The sequence below is a fragment of the Carya illinoinensis genome, chromosome 5 (genome assembly GCF_018687715.1).
Source record: "Carya illinoinensis cultivar Pawnee chromosome 5, C.illinoinensisPawnee_v1, whole genome shotgun sequence".
Lineage (NCBI taxonomy): Eukaryota > Viridiplantae > Streptophyta > Magnoliopsida > Fagales > Juglandaceae > Carya > Carya illinoinensis.
In genome coordinates, this window is record NC_056756.1 from 25,439,666 (window position 1) to 25,458,979 (window position 19,314).

The 19,314-nt window shown below is 38.2% G+C and overlaps 1 protein-coding gene across 1 annotated transcript in view; it reads left to right on the plus strand.

The window, feature by feature from the left end:
- Positions 1 to 19,314, plus strand: part of LOC122310223 (phenylacetaldehyde reductase-like) — a 46,763-nt gene that overhangs the window by 17,159 nt on the left and 10,290 nt on the right. The window lies entirely within an intron of this gene.

Below are 19,314 nucleotides of genomic sequence, written 5' to 3' on the forward strand. Positions count from 1 at the left end.
CTAATGAATTCATCAGTAACAGCCCTAGTTATAAAAGTAGCACAAGCCAACTCAAAATCTGTCAAGTGTTGGTAAGGACTCTCAGAATCCATCCCGTGGAACTGAGGTATCACTGACATCATGCCATGCTTGATAGAGAAATTAGGTGCATTTTCTGGTAAAACAATGCATGAAGGTGTAGTGATACGAGTGGGTTGCAAATAGTCCTTAAGAGTGCGTGGTGCAGGTGCAGCCATGTTTTCTGATTCGATTTCAATTTCTTCACCTGGCTCACTCGAAGAAAAAACAGACGAGCTATCTATCTTCAAGCTGTGTATACTACTCTCAACACTCGATGTGACTCTAAGCAACCTATTTGAACTGTCTCTCACCCATGACATGAAACATCAATTTAATATGGTAGAAATGAGTGGTTGATGCAGATGAGATGAGTAACTAGAGACAATATGGTAGAGAAAAATAAAATAAAATAACAAGTTTAAATTTAAGTTAAACTACAATCCCCGGCAACGGCGCCAAAAACTTGACTCACTCAAAAATGAGTAGCACTAATGCTATCCCAAGTGCAGGAGGATGTCGTGTAATAATTAGGAATAAATTCCTAGATCGTCTCCTCAGGGAAAGTTACTTAAAATTAAACTTGTTGAAAAATGTGAAAAACTTCACAAAGAGAAAACAAGAGGATGATATGTGCAATGGATGGAAGAGGTTACTAGTCATGGACTAGATTCATATTTTTAGATTTTTGATTGTCGGATTGGAATGTAAATGACTAATAGATTAAATTCAGAGATTAATAAAACTAAATTAAGAATTAAACTAGATTAGAAAGTAATTGACAAAACATGCATTGAAAATTGAAAAGCCTCAAAATCAATATTCTAGGGTTTATCATTGTATCTAAATCACAAATTCTCAAATTAAACCATAACAATTGTAATCACTATTAAAATGAAAGCTTAATGAAACAGTAAAAATAAATAACATGAAATAAGTAAACAACAATTAAATTACCCAACTAAAACAAAAAAAAAAAACAAAAGCTCTCTACCAAACCCTTCTTGCAATAAATTAAACTAGTACACTTAATTAAAAACTTCTAAAACAATTCCTTTATTTCATGAAACAAACTAGCATACTTGATTAAAAACTTCTAAAACAATTCTCTTGTTGCATGAAACCAACTAGCACACTTGAAAGAAATTAAGGTATTACAATTAATGAGATAAAATTCTAAAACAATTCTTAATACTTAATAAAAATTCTTAAAACAACAAAGCATTGTAGGCAAAAACAAAAAAACTGCCGAATACCAATCTATATTAGGAAAGAAAAGTCAAAGAAAATGAAATAAAAATTCTGCTACTTAAATGGAAGAGAAAGAAAATAAACTCAAGGTTGCCCTACTGCTATATACGGAAAGAAAAACTCAAACGACTAATGCAGGTCTGGAACGAAAACAAGATGTAAAGCTCTGCTGTCCGAATGAAAAACCAAAGAAACAGAGAAGAAAACTAAATAAAACTGGCTGCCCAGCATCTGAATGAAAGAAAGAAAGTAAATAACAACTCAAAGCTACTCCCCCCCCCCCCTCTACTGCTACGTCCAAAACGAAGGCAACGTTTGGAACTCAAAAACACAATAGCATGTCAAAAGGCTACTGAAAATAAACTGGAAAACTGAGAGCTTCAGAGAACCCTCGCCTGAAACGAAAACTGGAAAAAAACAATAACTCTCTCTAGCTTCTAAACGGAAAGAAGTAAGTAAAAACTGCCCATGTGTTGCCGCCTTTAGCTAATTAAATACTCTGTCCAGCTTAAACGAAAGAAAGAAAGAAATAAAATCTGCTGCTGCTGCTTTCTGTCCAGCTGTCTTCCATGATCCCATGTGTTCTCTTGCTGCCCCAGATGCTATTGATCTCCTGCTGCACGTCCAGCTACTCGGAAAAGAGAGAACAAATCTGCTGCTGCATGTGCATGGTTCTGTTCTGTCAAAGTTGAAGGCCAGCTGCTTTATTCTTCTGCCGATCTGCTGGACGTTTGTGTGAATATCTTTCTGCATGTGTGTTGCCTGAATGAGTGTTCTGCTTGTGTGAGCTGGTGTGAGTTGGTTGCTGTGTGTTGTCCGAAAGCTGCTATTTGCTGTAACGTGCTGCGTGTGTGAGTTTACTGCATGTGTGAACTGGTCTTCTCCTGCTGTAGTAGCTGCTGCACGTTTACTGCATGTGTGAACTGGTCCATTTCTTCTCCTGCTGCTCTGCGTCTGCATGTGTGCATGTGTGCATGTTGGTCTGCATGTGTGCGTTGCATGTGTGCATGTGTTCCTGCATGTGTCCGAATGCTTTCTACTGCTTGGTGTGATCCGAATGGTGCTTGCACTTTTCTGCATGTGTACATGTGTGAGTCCACTGCATGTCTGCATGTGTGCTGTCCATGTGATGTTCTTTCTTTTGCTGTAGTAGCTGCTGTCCCAGTGCTTTCTGTTCTGCATGTGCATCGTCCATTTCTTCTCCTGTTGCATGTGTGAGTTTGTCCAGCATGTGTGAGTGTCTTTGCTGCATGAAGATTTTTCTGCAAGTGTTGTGAGTGTTCTCCTGGTGCTGTTCGAGTGTGTGCATGTGCATTGTGAGTCACTTTTCTGCATGTGTGAGCTGGTGTGAGTGCAGTTCTGAGTGAGTGGTTGCTGCATGGTGTTTGTTCTTGATTTTCCTCAGCATAATCTCTCTTTGCTTGAACAGAAACACGCACTCATCATTTTCCTTTCCTAAGTTAAATTTTCAAGGTTTGAGAAGCATAGGATTTCACAAGGAATGTGATATATTTATTCGAAAATGGGTTGGCAAGAAGTGCTTCTATCTTTTGAAGATGGAAAGATAGCTCAAGAAACCTTATGAACATGAAGAACAAGGAGAACAATGGTACAAACACAAATGATAATAGAAAGCAAGAAAAATTATGGACTAGAATGCACAGTAATCAATAGTTGGTAGAATTCAAGCAGAAATTCATGCTTTTAATCAATTAAAATCACAACTTTGATTTATTCACTTTAACCATTTTTCCATTTTAAACCAATAATAATGTCATGATGAATTTAAAATACATTGGTTTTAAATAGCTAAAATATGCAATATTTCAGCTCAATTAGTTCTTACTTTGAGAAGTGGGAAGGAAGTTCCCCAACCAGAGATGCCTATAGACACACAGGTAGTTGGTCCTACACCTGAAGATGTAACAGAGACTGATGAAGTTGAGAAAGAACCAGAGGTAGTGAGACCAGAGCTGAAGAAACCTGTGAGTGCAAATGTTGAGACTAGTAAGGGATACCAACCTGTGGTTCCCTATCCTTAGAGATTGGCAGCTGGCCAAAAGAACAAGTATCACACGGAGATTCAAGAGATTTTCAAGCAAGTGAAGATCAATATTCCACTCTTGGATGCCATACAACAAGTGCCTTCATATGCAAAATTTTTGAAGGACTTGTGCACAGTGAAGAGGAATCTGAATGTGAAGAAGAAAGCTTTCCTAACAAAGCAAGTTAGTGCATTGATATTGAGCGAGACTTCTCAGAAGTTTGGAGATCTTGGCTCTCCCAACATTTCCATTATGATTGGTGAATCACGCATTGGGAGAGCTTTACTTGATTTGGGGAGTAGTGTGAACTTGCTACCGTTCTCAGTATATGAGCAGTTGGGATTGAGTGAGCTGAAAAAGACCTCTATCATGCTACAGCTGGCTGACAGATCCGTTAAGGTACCGAGGGGTATTGTAGAGGATGTGTTGGTCCAGGTAGACAAATTCTACTCTCCAGTGGATTTTGTGGTTCTTGACATGCAGCAGCTGGTCTCCACTATTTATCAAGCTCCTGTCATCCTAGGAAGACCATTTCTAGCAACATCAAATGCATTGATCAATTGCAGAAGTGGAGTTTTGAAGCTTACCTTTGGGAACATGGCACTTGAGTTGAACGTTTTCAACGCTTGCAAGATGCCAGCACATTTTGATGACACAAGCGATCTAAATGCTGTGGAGAGTTTGACACCAACAGATTTTATTTGCTCAACTTCTCCATTCTCTGATGATGATTATATTTTTTAGACACCTGAATTTTTACTTGATGAGAAAATTGATCATATCAATGAAGATGACTTTGATTTTTTTGATTGTTTTGCAGATTCATCTTTACCACTTGAAGTACAATTTGTGGGAGCAAGATGGAAACCCCAGTTTGAAGCTCTACCACCACCAGACATGCTTAAATCTTCAGAGGAAGAAGTTTCCCAGTTGGAACTGAAACCACTTCCTCAAGATTTAAAGTATGTGTTCCTTGGTCCTGAAGAAGGCACTTTTCCGGTGGTGATTTCCTCAAAGCTAAATCAGAAGGATGAAGCCCAGTTAATTGAAGTATTAAGGAAGCATCGATGCGCAATTGGTTGGACAATAGCTGACATCAAAGGCATTGATGCCGCTGTATGTACCCACAGAATCCGTCTTGAAGACGATGCTAGACCAGTTCGTGATGCTCAACGTAGGCTCAATCCTACCATGAAGGAAGTTGTGAAAGAGGAGGTGCTTAAGCTACTCGCAGTGGGTATCATTTATCCCATCTCAGACAGTAAGTGGGTAAGTCCAACTCAAGTGGTACCAAAGAAATCTGGTTTGACTGTCATAAAAAATGATAAAAATGAGTTGATTCCAACTAGAATGGTTACTGGCTGGAGAATGTGCATTGACTATAGAAAACTTAACTCAGCCAGTAGGAAGGATCATTTTCCTTTACCATTCTTGGATCAAATTTTGGAAAGAGTAGCTGGTAATGCATATTATTGTTTCTTGGATGGCTATTTTGGTTATTATCAAATTGCTGTAGCACCTGAGGATCAGGAGAAAACCACTTTCACCTGTCCTTTTAGCACTTTTGCTTTTACTAGAATGCCTTTTGGTTTGTGTAATGCTCCAGCTACTTTTCAGAGATGCATGATGAGTATTTTTTCTGATATGATTGATGACATTTGTGAAATATTCATGGATGATTTCTCTGTTTTTGGAAAATCCTTTGAGAGTTGTTTGCATAATTTGGCACGTATTCTCTAGAGATGTGAGGAAAAAAATCTTTTACTTAATTGGGAGAAATGCCAATTTATGGAGAAATGCCAATTTATGGTCACTCAGGGCATTGTATTGGGGCATGTTGTTTCTTCTGAGGGTATAAAGGTTGACAAGGCAAAGATTGAATTAATATCTAAACTTCCTATTCCTAGGACAGTTAGGGATATTTGTTCTTTTCTTGGTCATGCTGGCTTTTATAGGCGATTTATTCAAGGGTTTAGTTTTATTGCAAAACCTTTGTGCACTCTTTTACAAAATGATATTGAATTTGTTTGGACTGATGAGTGCCAAAAATCTTTTGATACCCTTAAGAAATCGCTTACCACTGCACCTATTGTGCAACCTCCGCAGTGGGACCTTCCCTTTGAGATTATGACAGATGCTAGTGACTATGTTTTGGGGCAGCGGGTGGATAATAGGCCATTTGTGATTTATTATGCTAGTAGGACCTTGAATGATGCCCAGAAAAATTATACCACTACTGAAAAAGAATTGCTTGCAGTGGTTTTTGCACTTGATAAATTTTGGACTTATATTCTTGGTTCTCCTGTTACTATTTTCACTGACCACTCTGCTCTTAAGTATTTGTTGGCTAAGAAAGATGCAAAGCCACGCTTGATTCGCTGGATTCTATTACTTCAAGAGTTCAACATCAACATTAAGGACAAGAAAGGAGTTGAAAACGTGGTAGCTGACCACCTCTCTAGATTGTCATCATCTCCTTCTTCAAATGTCAGCCTTCCTCTTGATGATAGTTTCCCGGATGAGTAGCTGTTTGTGGTTGATAGAGCTCCCTGGTATGCTGACATAGTCAATTATTTGGTGACTGAGAGAATGCCTTCTGAATGGTCCACCCAAGATAAGCGTCGGTTTCTCTCTGAGGTACGACACTTTTATTTTGATGATCCATATCTTTTTAAATATTGTTCGGACCAATTGATTCGAAGATGCATTCCTGATGATGAGTTTTCTTCTGTTTTGAGATTTTGTCATATGGGTGCATGTGGTGGTCATTTTTCAGCAAAGAAAACAGTTTCAAAAATTTTGCAAAGCGGTTTTTACTTGCCTTCCATGTTTAAAGATGCTTATAATTTTTGCAAGGCTTGTGAGCCTTGTCAAAAATTGGGATCCATTAGCAAAAGAGATATTATGCCTCTTTCCCCTATTCTGACTTTAGAAATTTTTGATTGTTGGGGAATAGACTTCATGGGACCTTTTCTGGTTTCTTTTGGAAACACATATATTCTTTTAGCTGTGGATTATGTTTCAAAATGGGTGGAGGCCATTGCTTGCAAAACAAATGACCATCATGTTGTCCTAAAATTTTTGCAATCTTTGTTTGCTTGTTTTGGCATGCCAAAAGTTATTATAAGTGATGGGGGTTCTCATTTTTGCAACAAACCATTTTCTACACTTGTGAAGAAATATGGTATTACACACAGAGTTTCTACCCCTTATCACCCTCAAACAAATGGGCAAGCTGAATTGGCAAACAGAGAGATAAAAATTATTTTAGAGAAAACCATCAAGCCTAATAGGAAAGATTCGTCGGTTAAACTTCTTGATGCTTTGTGGGCTTATAGGACAGCTTTTAAAACAAATCTAGGGATGTCTCCTTATCGATTAGTTTATGGTAAAGCTTGTCATTTACCTGTTGATATTCAGCATCGAGCTCTTTGGGCCATAAAACATGTTAACATGTCACTTAATAAAGCTTCAGGGTTGAGAAAATTGCAGATCAATGAATTTGATGAAGCTTGTCGGAATGCTTATGACAACGCTCAGATTGCAAAGGAACGCATGGAAATTCTGCATGATCAGAAAATTCATCCAAAGCATTTCACACTTGGCCAGGAAGTTCTTCTTTACAACTCTCGCTTGCACATTTTTCCTGGAAAGTTAAAATCCCGATGGAGTGGGCCGTATATTGTAAAGACCGTTCATCCTCATGGTGCGGTAGACATTGTCAATCCGAAAAATGGTAATGGCTTCACTATGAACGGACAACGTCTAAAGGCATTTCTGAAGGTCTTTGATCCACATGAAGAGATCTTGCTTGTGCAAGACCCCAGGGAAGTGTTTTGATTTGTTTCTCTTTCTTTACAGTTTTCTTTACTTGCTTTGTTTTTATTTGTTCTTTTGCTTTGATTTTATATTTCATGATTGATTGATTGTTTTGCTTGCTTAGTTCTGTGCACTTTCTTTTCTTTCGCTCGACTCATTAAGGACTATGTCTCTCACTAGTTGGGGGGTAGCATGTGTGCACAGTTTCAAAAAATAAATAAATAAATAAATAAATAAGATTTGTGAAATTTGAGCATCTTGGTGGAGTAGTTGAGCGGGATCATTTGTGAAGATTTATTTTCAAGCTTGAACATAGAGCATGATTTTTGATGCATCATATTTTGTTGATATGTGGCTTGAAACACCAGGATGTTATGCTTATTGAGATGAAACTTGATAAAATTTTTGTAAAACGAAAGACAAATTTTGAAGGACATTTTGCACATGCTTACGCTTGTAGTGTTCCTTATTTAACATTCATTGATTTAACACTGGAGAAGTAAACTGCAGGACTACCGAGCCATGCCAAAAAGAAAAAAAGAAAGAAAAAAAGAAAACAAAGAAAAAAAAGAGGGAAAAGGATTTGAAAAGATTAGAATGAAAAGAAAAAAAAAAGAGAGAGAAAAGGAATAAAGGCAACTTAGTGAACTTTCTTAAGTAAAAAGGGCTAGAAACAGTTACCCAAGACTTTAGGGGTTGAGTGTCCAACCTTTAAAAACAGAGCTGGCGTGAAAACTGCTAGACCCTTGGGCTTTGAGGTAGTTAGAATCAGCAATGATTAATCTTAAGGTTGAAAAATCCTATGGCAAATCATGGCTAGTAATGAGGAACACACAACCGATCGAGCTCCACACACACATTTGAGTTCTGAGACATTTGCCTTAATTCTATGTGAAAGATTATTAAGATAGTCTTGGTGGGTATAACCCTTGGGGGTTGAGTAGTAACGTGTCACTTTTGTGAGAATTCAGATTTGTGTTTGATTGTTTTTGTTTGAATTTCGATCTTTATGTAATATTCATCTCAATTAATTTTCACTATTTTGCTCAAGGATTAGGAAAATGCTAGTTGGGGGGTGTGATTGAGTTGAATTATTGCATTTTTAATGCTTTTGGAACCAATATATATTAATTATTTCACTACTTTAATATTGGTTTTATATGGAAAAATGAATAAATCAAAGTTGTGATTTTAATTGATTAAAAGCATGAATTTCTGCTCTAATTTTATCAACTGCCAATTAATATGGATTATGGTACATTTCGCTCGAGCGCAGTCAAGCAGATTCAAATGCTCGGCTTCCGCTCGACAATGGGCTCGAGCGAGATGCGGGAAAAGAGATCGCTCGAGCGGAGGCATTTGGCCGCTCGAGCGAATTCAGGCAGAGTCGAACGCTCGATGTTCGCTCGACAGGCCGCTCGAGCGAACTTAGGCAGAGTCGAACGCTCGATCTTCGCTCGACACTCCGCTCGAGCGAATATCGCATTTTTACAGATCAGGGTTCATTCCGCCGTCAGAGTATATATATGTTTTTTTTGAAATCTTAGGACAACTCTTGGGCTAGAAAACTCGGTTTTTGAGTAGAGAAACACTTAGAATTCATTTTTCCTTTGATTTTCGTTCAGATTCGAAGAGGAGGATTCATTCAATCGATCATTCACGCAGCTACACAATTTCCACTAGATCATTCACTCACACTGCAGTAGATTGAAGAACTCCTTGAGGGGTCCAATTGCCATTGTAGCTGAGCCTCCTCCACCACTTCGAATCTTCATCTCCATTCAATTGGCTTGATCTTTTCAATTCCCTACTTGCTATTTCATTTCAGTTTTGAGTTTCTGAATTATTTTAGAGAATTTTGATTTAGACGTTTGAGTAATTTATTTGTTATTCATTTAATTCGTATTATTTATTCTTCTCGTTTCGTTAAGCTTTCATTTTAGTATTGATTACAATTACGGTGGTTTATTTTGAGAATTTGTGATTTGAATATAATGATGAACCCTATAACATTGAATTTGGGGCATTTCAATTTTCAGTGCATGTTTTATCAATTACTTCCTAATTTAGTTTGATTCTTAATCTAGTTTCATTAATTTCTGAGTTTAATCTATTAGTCATTTTTATTCCAGTCCGATAATCAAAATCCAAAAACATGAATCTAGTCCATGACTAGTACCCTCTTCCATCCATTGCACATACCATCATTTTATTTTCTCTTTGTTTCACCTTTTTCAATGAGTTTGATTTTTAAGTAACTTTCCCTGAGGAGACGATCTAGGAATTTATTCCTAATTATTACACGACATCCTCCTGCACTTGGGATATCTTTAGTGCTACTCATTTTTGAGTGAGTCATGCTGCCAAGTCTCTAATGCACGAACAAGAGCATAAAGCTCTTTGTCATAAGTAGGATACTTGAGTGAGGCCCCACTTAACTTTTCACTGAAAAAGGCTATGGGCCGCCTATCTTGCATCAAAACGGCTCCAATCCCTATACCTAAGGCATCACATTCAATTTCAAAAGTTTTGTTAAAATCAGGTAATGCTAGCACAGGTGCAGAGCGCAACCTTTCTTTGATGGTGGCAAAAGCATTCTCTTGAGTTGCCCCCCAATGAAACCCAACATTCTTTTTAATGACTTCAGTGAGTGGTGCAGCAATGGTGCTAAAGTATTTAACAAAATATCGATAAAAGCTAACTAAGCCATGAAAGCTTCTTACCTCAGTGATGCTCTTTGGCGTTGGCCACTCCTTGATGGCCTTGACTTTCTCTTCATCCACATCCGCTCGAGCGAATTCAGGGAGAGTCGAACACTCGATGTTCTCTCGACAGGCCGCTCGAGCGAACTTAGGCAGAGTCGAACGCTCGATGTTCGCTCGACACTCCGCTCGAGCGAATATCGCATTTTTACAGAGCAGGGTTCATTCCGCCGTCAGAGTATATATATATATTTTTTACATCTTAGGACGACTCTTGGGCTGGAAAACTCGGTTTTTGAGTAGAGAAACACTTAGAATTCATTTTTCCTTTGATTTTAGTTCGGATTCGAAGAGGAGGATTCATTCAATCGATCATTCACGCAGCTACACAATTTCCACTGGATCATTCGCTCACACTGCAGCATATTGAAGAACTCCTTGAGGGGTCCAATTGCCACTACAGCTGAGCCACCTCCACCATTTCGAATCTTCATCTCCATTCAACTAGCTTGATCTTTTCAATTCCCTACTTGCTATTTCATTTAAGTTTTGAGTTTCTGAATTATTTTAGAGAATTTTGATTTAGACGTTTGAGTAATTTATTTGTTATTCATTTAATTCGTGTTATTTATTCTTATCGTTTCGTTAAGCTTTCATTTTGGTATTGATTACAATTACGGTGGTTTAATTTGAGAATTTGTGATTTGAATATAATGATGTGAACCCTAGAACATTGAATTTAGGGCTATCCAATTTTTAGTGCATGTTTTATCAATTACTTCCTAATTTAGTTTGATTCTTAATCTAGTTTTATTAATTTCTGAGTTTAATCTATTAGTCATTTTTATTCCAATCCGACAATCAAAATCCAAAAACATGAATCTAGTCCATGACTAGTACCCTCTTCCATCCATTGCACATACCATGATTTTATTTTCTCTTTGTTTCACCTTTTTCAAGGAGTTTGATTTTTAAGTAACTTTTCCTGAGGAGACGATCTAGGAATTTATTCCTAATTATTACACGACATCTTCCTGCACTTCGGATAGCTTTAGTGCTACTCATTTTTGAGTGAGTCATGCTGCCAAGTCTCTAATGCACGAACAAGAGCATAAAGCTTTGTCATAAGTAGGATACTTGAGTGAGGCCCCACTTAACTTTTCACTGAAAAAGGCTATGGGCCGCCTATCCTGCATCAAAACGGCTCCAATCCCTATACCTGAGGCATCACATTCAATCTCAAAAGTTTTGTTAAAATCAGGTAATGCTAGCACAGGTGCAGAGCACAACCTATCTTTGATCGTGGCAAAAGCATTCTCTTGAGTTGCCCCCCAATGAAACCCAACATTCTTTTTAATGACTTCAGCGAGTGGTGCAGCAATGGTGCTAAAGTATTTAACAAAATATCGATAAAAGCTAGCTAAGCCATGAAAGCTTCTTACCTCAGTGATGCTCTTCGGCATTGGCCACTCCTTGATGGCCTTGACTTTCTCTTCATCCACCTCCGCTCGAGCGAATTCAGGCAGTGTCGAAAGCTCGATGTTCGCTCGACAGGTCGCTCGAGCAAACTTAGGCAGAGTCGAATGCTCGATGTTCGCTCGACACTCCGCTCGAGCGAATATCGCATTTTTACAAGTCTGGGTTCATTCCGCCGTCAGAGTATATATATGTTTTTTTTACATCTTAGGACGACTCTTGGGCTGGAAAACTCAGTTTTTGAGTAGAGAAACACTTAGAATTCAATTTTCCTTTGATTTTCGTTCAGATTCGAAGAGGAGGATTCATTCAATCGATGATTCACGCAGCTACACAATTTCCACTAGATCATTCACTCACACTGCAGCAGATTGAAGAACTCCTTGAGGGGTCCAATTGCCACTACAGCTGAGCCTCCTCCACCACTCCGAATCTTCATCTCCATTCAGCTGGCTTGATCTTTTCAATTCCCTACTTGCTATTTCATTTCTGTTTTGAGTTTCTGAATTATTTTAGAGAATTTTGATTTCGACGTTTGAGTAATTTATTTGTTATTCATTTAATTCGTGTTATTTATTCTTATCGTTTCGTTAAGCTTTCATTTTAGTATTGATTACAATTACGGTGGTTTAATTTGAGAATTTGTGATTTGAATATAATGATGAACCCTAGAACATTGAATTTGGGGCTTCTCAATTTTCAGTCCATGTTTTATCAATTACTTCCTAATTTAGTTTGATTCTTAATCTAGTTTTATTAATTTCTGAGTTTAATCTGTTAGTCCTTTTTATTCCAATCCGGCAATCAAAATCCAAAAACATGAATCTAGTCCATGACTAGTACCCTCTTCCATCCATTGCACATACCATCATTTTATTTTCTCTTTGTTTCACCTTTTTCAAGGAGTTTGATTTTTAAGTAACTTTCCCTGAGGAGACGATCTAGGAATTTATTCCTAATTATTACACGACATCCTCCTGCACTTGGGATATCTTTAGTGCTACTCATTTTTGAGTGAGTCATGCTGCCAAGTCTCTAATGCACGAACAAGAGCATAATGCTCTGTGTCATAAGTAGGATACTTGAGTGAGGCCCCACTTAACTTTTCATTGAAAAAGGCTATGGGCCGCCTATCCTGCTTCACAACGGGTCCAATCTCTATACTTGAGGCATCACATTCAACCTCAAAAGTTTTGTTAAAATCAGGTAATGCTAGCACAGGTGCAGAGCACAACCTTTCTTTGATGGTGGCAAAAGCATTCTCTTGAGTTGCCCCCCAATGAAACCCAACATTCTTTTTAATGACTTCAGTGAGTGGTGCAGCAATGGTGCTAAATTATTTAACAAAATATCGATAAAAGCTAGCTAAGCCATGAAAGCTTCTTACCTCAGTGATGCTCTTTGGCGTTGGCCACTCCTTGATGGCCTTGACTTTCTCTTCATCCACCTCCGCTCGAGCGAATTCAGGCAGAGTCGAACGCTCGATGTTCGCTCGACAGGCCGCTCGAGTGAACCTAGGCAGAATCGAACGCTCGATGTTCGCTCGACACTCCGCTTGAGCAAATATCGCATTTTTACAGATCAGGGTTCATTCCGCCGTCAGAGTATATATATGTTTTTTTTACATCTTAGGACGACTCTTGGGCTGGAAAACTCGGTTTTTGAGTAGAGAAACACTTAGAATTCATTTTTCCTTTGATTTTCGTTCAGATTCGAAGATGAGGATTCATTCAATCGATCATTCACGCAGCTACACAATTTCCACTGGATCATTCACTCACACTGCAGCATATTGAAGAACTCCTTGAGGGGTCCAATTGCCACTGCAGCTGAGCCTCCTCCAGCACTTCGAATCTTCATCTCCATTCAACTGGCTTGATTTTTCAATTCCCTACTCGCTATTTCATTTCAGTTTTGAGTTTCTGAATTATTTTAGAGAATTTTGATTTGGACGTTTGAGTAATTTATTTGTTATTCATTTAATTCCTCGTTATTTATTCTTGTCGTTTCGTTAAGCTTTCATTTTAGTATTGATTACAATTACAGTGGTTTAATTTGAGAATTTGTGATTTGAAGATAATGATGAACCCTAGAACATTGAATTTGGGGCTTTTCAATTTTCAGTGCATGTTTTATCAATTACTTCCTAATTTAGTTTGATTCTTAATCTAGTTTTATTAATTTCTGAGTTTAATCTGTTAGTCCTTTTTATTCCAATCCGACAATCAAAATCCAAAAACATGAATCTAGTCCATGACTAGTACCCTCTTCCATCCATTGCACATACCATCATTTTATTTTCTCTTTGTTTCACCTTTCTCAAGGAGTTTGATTTTTAAGTAACTTTTCCTGAGGAGACGATCTAGGAATTTATTCCTAATTATTACACGACATCCTCCTGCACTTTGGATAGCTTTAGTGCTACTCATTTTTGAGTGAGTCATGCTGCCAAGTCTCTAATGCACGAACAAGTGCATAAAGCTCTTTGTCATAAGTAGGATACTTGAGTGAGGCCCCACTTAACTTTTCACTGAAAAAGGCTATGGGCCGCCTATCCTGCTTCATAACGGCTCCAATCCCTATACCTGAGGCATCACATTCAATCTCAAAAGTTTTGTTAAAATCAGGTAAAATTTAGCACAGGTGCAGAGCACAACCTTTCTTTGATGGTGGCGAAAGCATTCTCTTGAGTTGCCCCCCAATGAAACCCAACATTCTTTTTAATGACTTCAGTGAGTGGTGCAGCAATGGTGCTAAAGTATTTAACAAAATATCGATAAAAGCTAGCTAAGCCATGAAATCTTCTTACCTCAGTGATGCTCTTTGGCGTTGGCCACTCCTTGATGGCCTTGACTTTCTCTTCATCCACCTCCGCTCGAGCGATTCAGGCAGAGTCGAATGCTCGACAGGCCGCTCGAGCGAACTTAGGCAGAGTCGAACGCTCGATGTTCGCTCGACACTCCGCTCGAGCGAATATCGCATTTTTACAGATCAGGGTTCATTCCGCCATCAGAGTATATATATGTTTTTTTTACATCTTAGGACGACTCTTGGGCTGGAAAACTCGGTTTTTGAGTAGAGAAACACTTAGAATTCATTTTTCCTTTGATTTTCGTTCAGATTCGAAGAGGAGGATTCATTCAATCGATCATTCACGCAGCTACACAATTTCCACTTGATCATTCACTCACACTGCAGCATATTGAAGAACTGCTTGAGGGGTCCAATTGCCACTGCAGCTGAGCCTCCTCCGCCACTTCGAATCTTCATCTCCATTCAACTGGCTTGATCTTTTCAATTCCCTACTTCCTATTTCATTTCAGTTTTGAGTTTCTGAATTATTTTAGAGAATTTTGATTTAGACGTTTGAATAATTTATTTGTTATTCATTTAATTCGTGTTATTTATTCTTATCGTTTCGTTAAGCTTTCTTTTTAGTATTGATTAAAATTACGGTGGTTTAATTTGAGAATTTGTGATTTGAATATAATGATGAACCCTAGAACATTGAATTTGGGGCTTTTCAATTTTCAGTCCATGTTTTATCAATTACTTCCTAATTTAGTTTGATTCTTAATCTAGTTTTATTAATTTCTGAGTTTCATCTATTAGTCCTTTTTATTCCAATCCGACAATCAAAATCCAAAAACATGAATCTAGTCCATGACTAGTACCCTCTTCCATCCATTGCACATACCATCATTTTATTTTCTCTTTGTTTCACCTTTTTCAAGGAGTTTGATTTTTAAGTAACTTTCCCTGAGAAGACGATCTAGGAATTTATTCCTAATTATTACACGACATCCTCCTGCACTTGGGATATCTTTAGTGCTACTCATTTTTGAGTGAGTCATGCTGCCAAGTCTCTAATGCACGAACAAGAGCATAATGCTCTGTGTCATAAGTAGGATACTTGAGCGAGGCCCCACTTAACTTTTCACTGAAAAAGACTATGGGCCGCCTATCCTGCTTCACAACGGGTCCAATCTCTATACCTGAGGCATCACATTCAACCTTAAAAGTTTTGTTAAAATCAGGTAATGCTAGCACAGGTGCAGAGCATAACCTTTCTTTGATGGTGGCAAAAGCATTCTCTTGAGTTGCCCCCCAATGAAACCCAACATTCTTTTTAATGACTTCAGTGAGTGGTGCAGCAATGGTGCTAAATTATTTAACAAAATATCGATAAAAGCTAGCTAAGCCATGAAAGCTTCTTACCTCAGTGATGCTCTTTGGCGTTGGCCACTCCTTGATGGCCTTGACTTTCTCTTCATCCACCTCTGCTCGAGCGAATTCAGGCAGAGTCGAACGCTCGACAGGCCGCTCGAGCGAACTTAGGCAGAGTCGAACGCTCGATGTTCGCTCGACACTCCGCTCGAGCGAATATCGCATTTTTACAGATTAGGGTTCATTCTGCCGTCAGAGTATATATATGTTTTTTTTACATCTTAGGACGACTCTTGGGCTGGAAAACTCGGTTTTTGAGTAGAGAAACACTTAGAATTCATTTTTCCTTTAATTTTCGTTTAGATTCGAAGAGGAGGATTCATTCAATCGATCATTCACGCAGCTACACAATTTCCACTGGATCATTCACTCACACTGCAGCAGATTGAAGAACTCCTTGAGGGGTCCAATTGCCACTGCAGCTGAGCCTCCTCCACCACTTCGACTCTTCATCTCCATTCAACTGGCTTGATCTTTTCAATTCCCTACTTGCTATTTCATTTCAATTTTGAGTTTCTGAATTATTTTAGAGAATTTTGATTTAGACGTTTGAGTAATTTATTTGTTATTCATTTAATTCGTGTTATTTATTCTTATCGTTTCGTTAAGCTTTCATTTTAGTATTGATTAAAATTACGGTGGTTTAATTTGAGAATTTGTGATTTGAATATAATGATGAACCCTAGAACATTGAATTTGAGGCTTTTCAATTTTCAGTGCATGTTTTATCAATTACTTCCTAATTTAGTTTGATTCTTAATCTAGTTTTATTAATTTCTGAGTTTAATCTATTAGTCCTTTTTATTCCAATCCGACAATCAAAATCCAAAAACATGAATCTAGTCCATGACTAGTACCCTCTTCCATCCATTGCACATACCATCATTTTATTTTCTCTTTGTTTCACCTTTGTCAAGGAGTTTGATTTTTAAGTAACTTTCCCTGAGGAGACGATCTAGGAATTTATTCCTAATTATTACACGACATCCTCCTACACTTGGGATAGCTTTAGTGCTACTCATTTTTGAGTGAGTCATGCTGCCAAGTCTCTAATGCACGAACAAGAGCATAAAGCTCTTTGTCATAAGTAGGATACTTGAGTGAGGCCCCACTTAACTTTTCACTGAAAAAGGCTATGGGCCGCCTATCCTGCATCAAAATGGCTCCAATCCCTATACCTGAGGCATCACATTCAATCTCAAAAGTTTTGTTAAAATCAGGTAAAATTTAGCACAGGTGCAGAGCACAACCTTTCTTTGATGGTGGCAAAAGCATTCTCTTGAGTTGCCCCCCAATGAAACCCAACATTCTTTTTAATGACTTCAGTGAGTGGTGCAGCAATGGTGCTAAAGTATTTAACAAAATATCAATAAAAGCTAGCTAAGCCATGAAAGCTTCTTACCTCAGTGATGCTCTTTGGCATTGGCCACTCCTTGATGGCCTTGACTTTCTCTTCATCCACCTCAATACCTTTTGTACCAACAACATATCCAAGAAAAACAACTCGTTCCATGCAAAATGTACATTTCTTGAAATTAGCATACAACTTTTCACATCTCAACACATCAAACACATATCTCAAATGCTCAATATGCTCATTTAAATCCTTGTTATACACTAGGATATCATCAAAATACACAACCACAAACTTGCCAATGAATACACGTAGGACATGGTTCATCAATCTCATGAAAGTATTGAGTGCATTTGTAATTCCAACCAACCATTCATAAATCTCATACTTAGTCTTAAAAGCAGTTTTCCATTCATCACCCCCTTTCATTCTAATTTGATAATACCCACTTTTAAGATGAATTTTACTGAAAATACATGAGCCATGTAATTCATCAAGCATATCATCTAATTTAGGAATGGGATGGCGATACTTTACTATAATATTGTTGACCGCCCTGCAATCAACACACATTCTCCACGTCCCATCCTTCTTTGGCACTAATAGCACTGGTACTACACATGGGCTCATGCTCTCCCTCACGTACCCCTTGCTCATCAAGTCCTTAACTTGCTTTTGAAGCTCCTTTGTCTCCTCTGGATTACTCCTATAGGCTGGTGATGGCTTGCAAAATTTCATATTGCAGATTTTACAAGTTCGCTCGAGCGGAGGCTTTTGGCCGCTCGAGCGAATTCAGGCAGATTCAAACGCTCGACTGCCGCTCGACAGGGAGCTCGAGCGGGTTGCTGAAAAACGAAGATCGCTCGAGCGGAGACATTTGCCGCTCGAGCGAAATCAGGCAGAGTCGAACGCTCGATGTGCGCTCGATAGGATGCTCGAGCGAAATCAGGCAGAGTCGAACGCTCGACGCGCGCTCGACACCCCGCTCGAGCGAACATCGTATTTTGACAGATTTTAGGTTTTCCGCCGTGGGACCATATAAAAGGCCATTCTTCACTCTAGAGCCGCGGTTTTTGACTGGAGAACACTCTTTGGGAGAGAAAAACATAACTAGAGGGATTCAAATCATTTGTTTTGGAGACGGAATTCCAATTTATTGCACGTACGTTGGATTCATACACGAGCACGGACGGGAGAAAGGCGTTGAATCGTTCCCTTGAGCTTTTGACGACCAGTTGAGGCTGCAAGGAGGATTTTTCAGTGTTTATTTTCTTCTTCCCATCTTCTCAGAACAATTATGGTGAATTCGTTTATGTTGAATTCCAATTCTAGCATGAGCTAAATTTTCTTCTTTCTAGGAAAACGATGTAACCTAATTCCGAACTATGCTTGTTTGTCCATGCTAATTTAATGCAATTCTCTCTTTGTTTATCTGATTTATTCTGAGTTTAATGCTTCTAATTAACTGGCCATTGATTAGATGATTATTAATCTTGTGATTTGCTATCGAAAGAGGGAATCATAGGGTAGATCTTGGATATTTCAGCATAGGTAAGTATAGAGATCGAAAGACTTGTATGAACCTGTGTAGTAATTAAATCATTGGTCTTATTGCGTTCTTGATTATTTAATTTGCATACTCTTGTGTGAATTGATAAACTAGAATCACTTCCAATTGACTATCGAAAGAGGCTTTTGGATGAATTAGAGATTTGCTAATAGACAAAAGAGGTTTAAGTTAAATTAGCTGGATGAGAAAAGCATAGTGAAGAATTATGGTGAAATCGATTTCCTAGAAGTTTTCTTCCCTATTGAATTTGATCTTCAAACATCAGTTTTACTTTCTTTACTTATTTCTTTTGAGTTGATCTAGTTTTATTTGCTACTACAAAAACCTTAGCGATTCCTCTAGATAAAATTGAGATTAGCATAATTTTGGTATTTGGCAAGAGTAAGGTACCAATCCCTGAGGACGATACTCTTCTTATTACTTTACTATAAAACTACGATACTGTGCACTTGCAGTTTTGCACCGGTCAAGTTTTTGGCGCCGTTGCCGGGGATTGGTTTATTCTTATTCTTTTCGTCAATATCGATACAAAGTAATCTTGGTTTTAATTTAGAATTTTGTTTTAATTTGTTCTACAGGTGTGTTTTTGACGTTGGATGCGCCGTGCTAGATCTCGTGACATTATTCCTGTTGATCCGGAGATTGAAAGAACTCTTAGATCACTAAGAAGAAACAAGATACTAGTCATGGCTGAAGAAGATCGTGAGGTACTACCACGCACCTTGAAGGACTATGTACGGCCAGTTGTGAATGGAAATTACTCGAGCATAATGCGCCAGCCAATCAATGCCAACAACTTTGAGCTCAAACCAG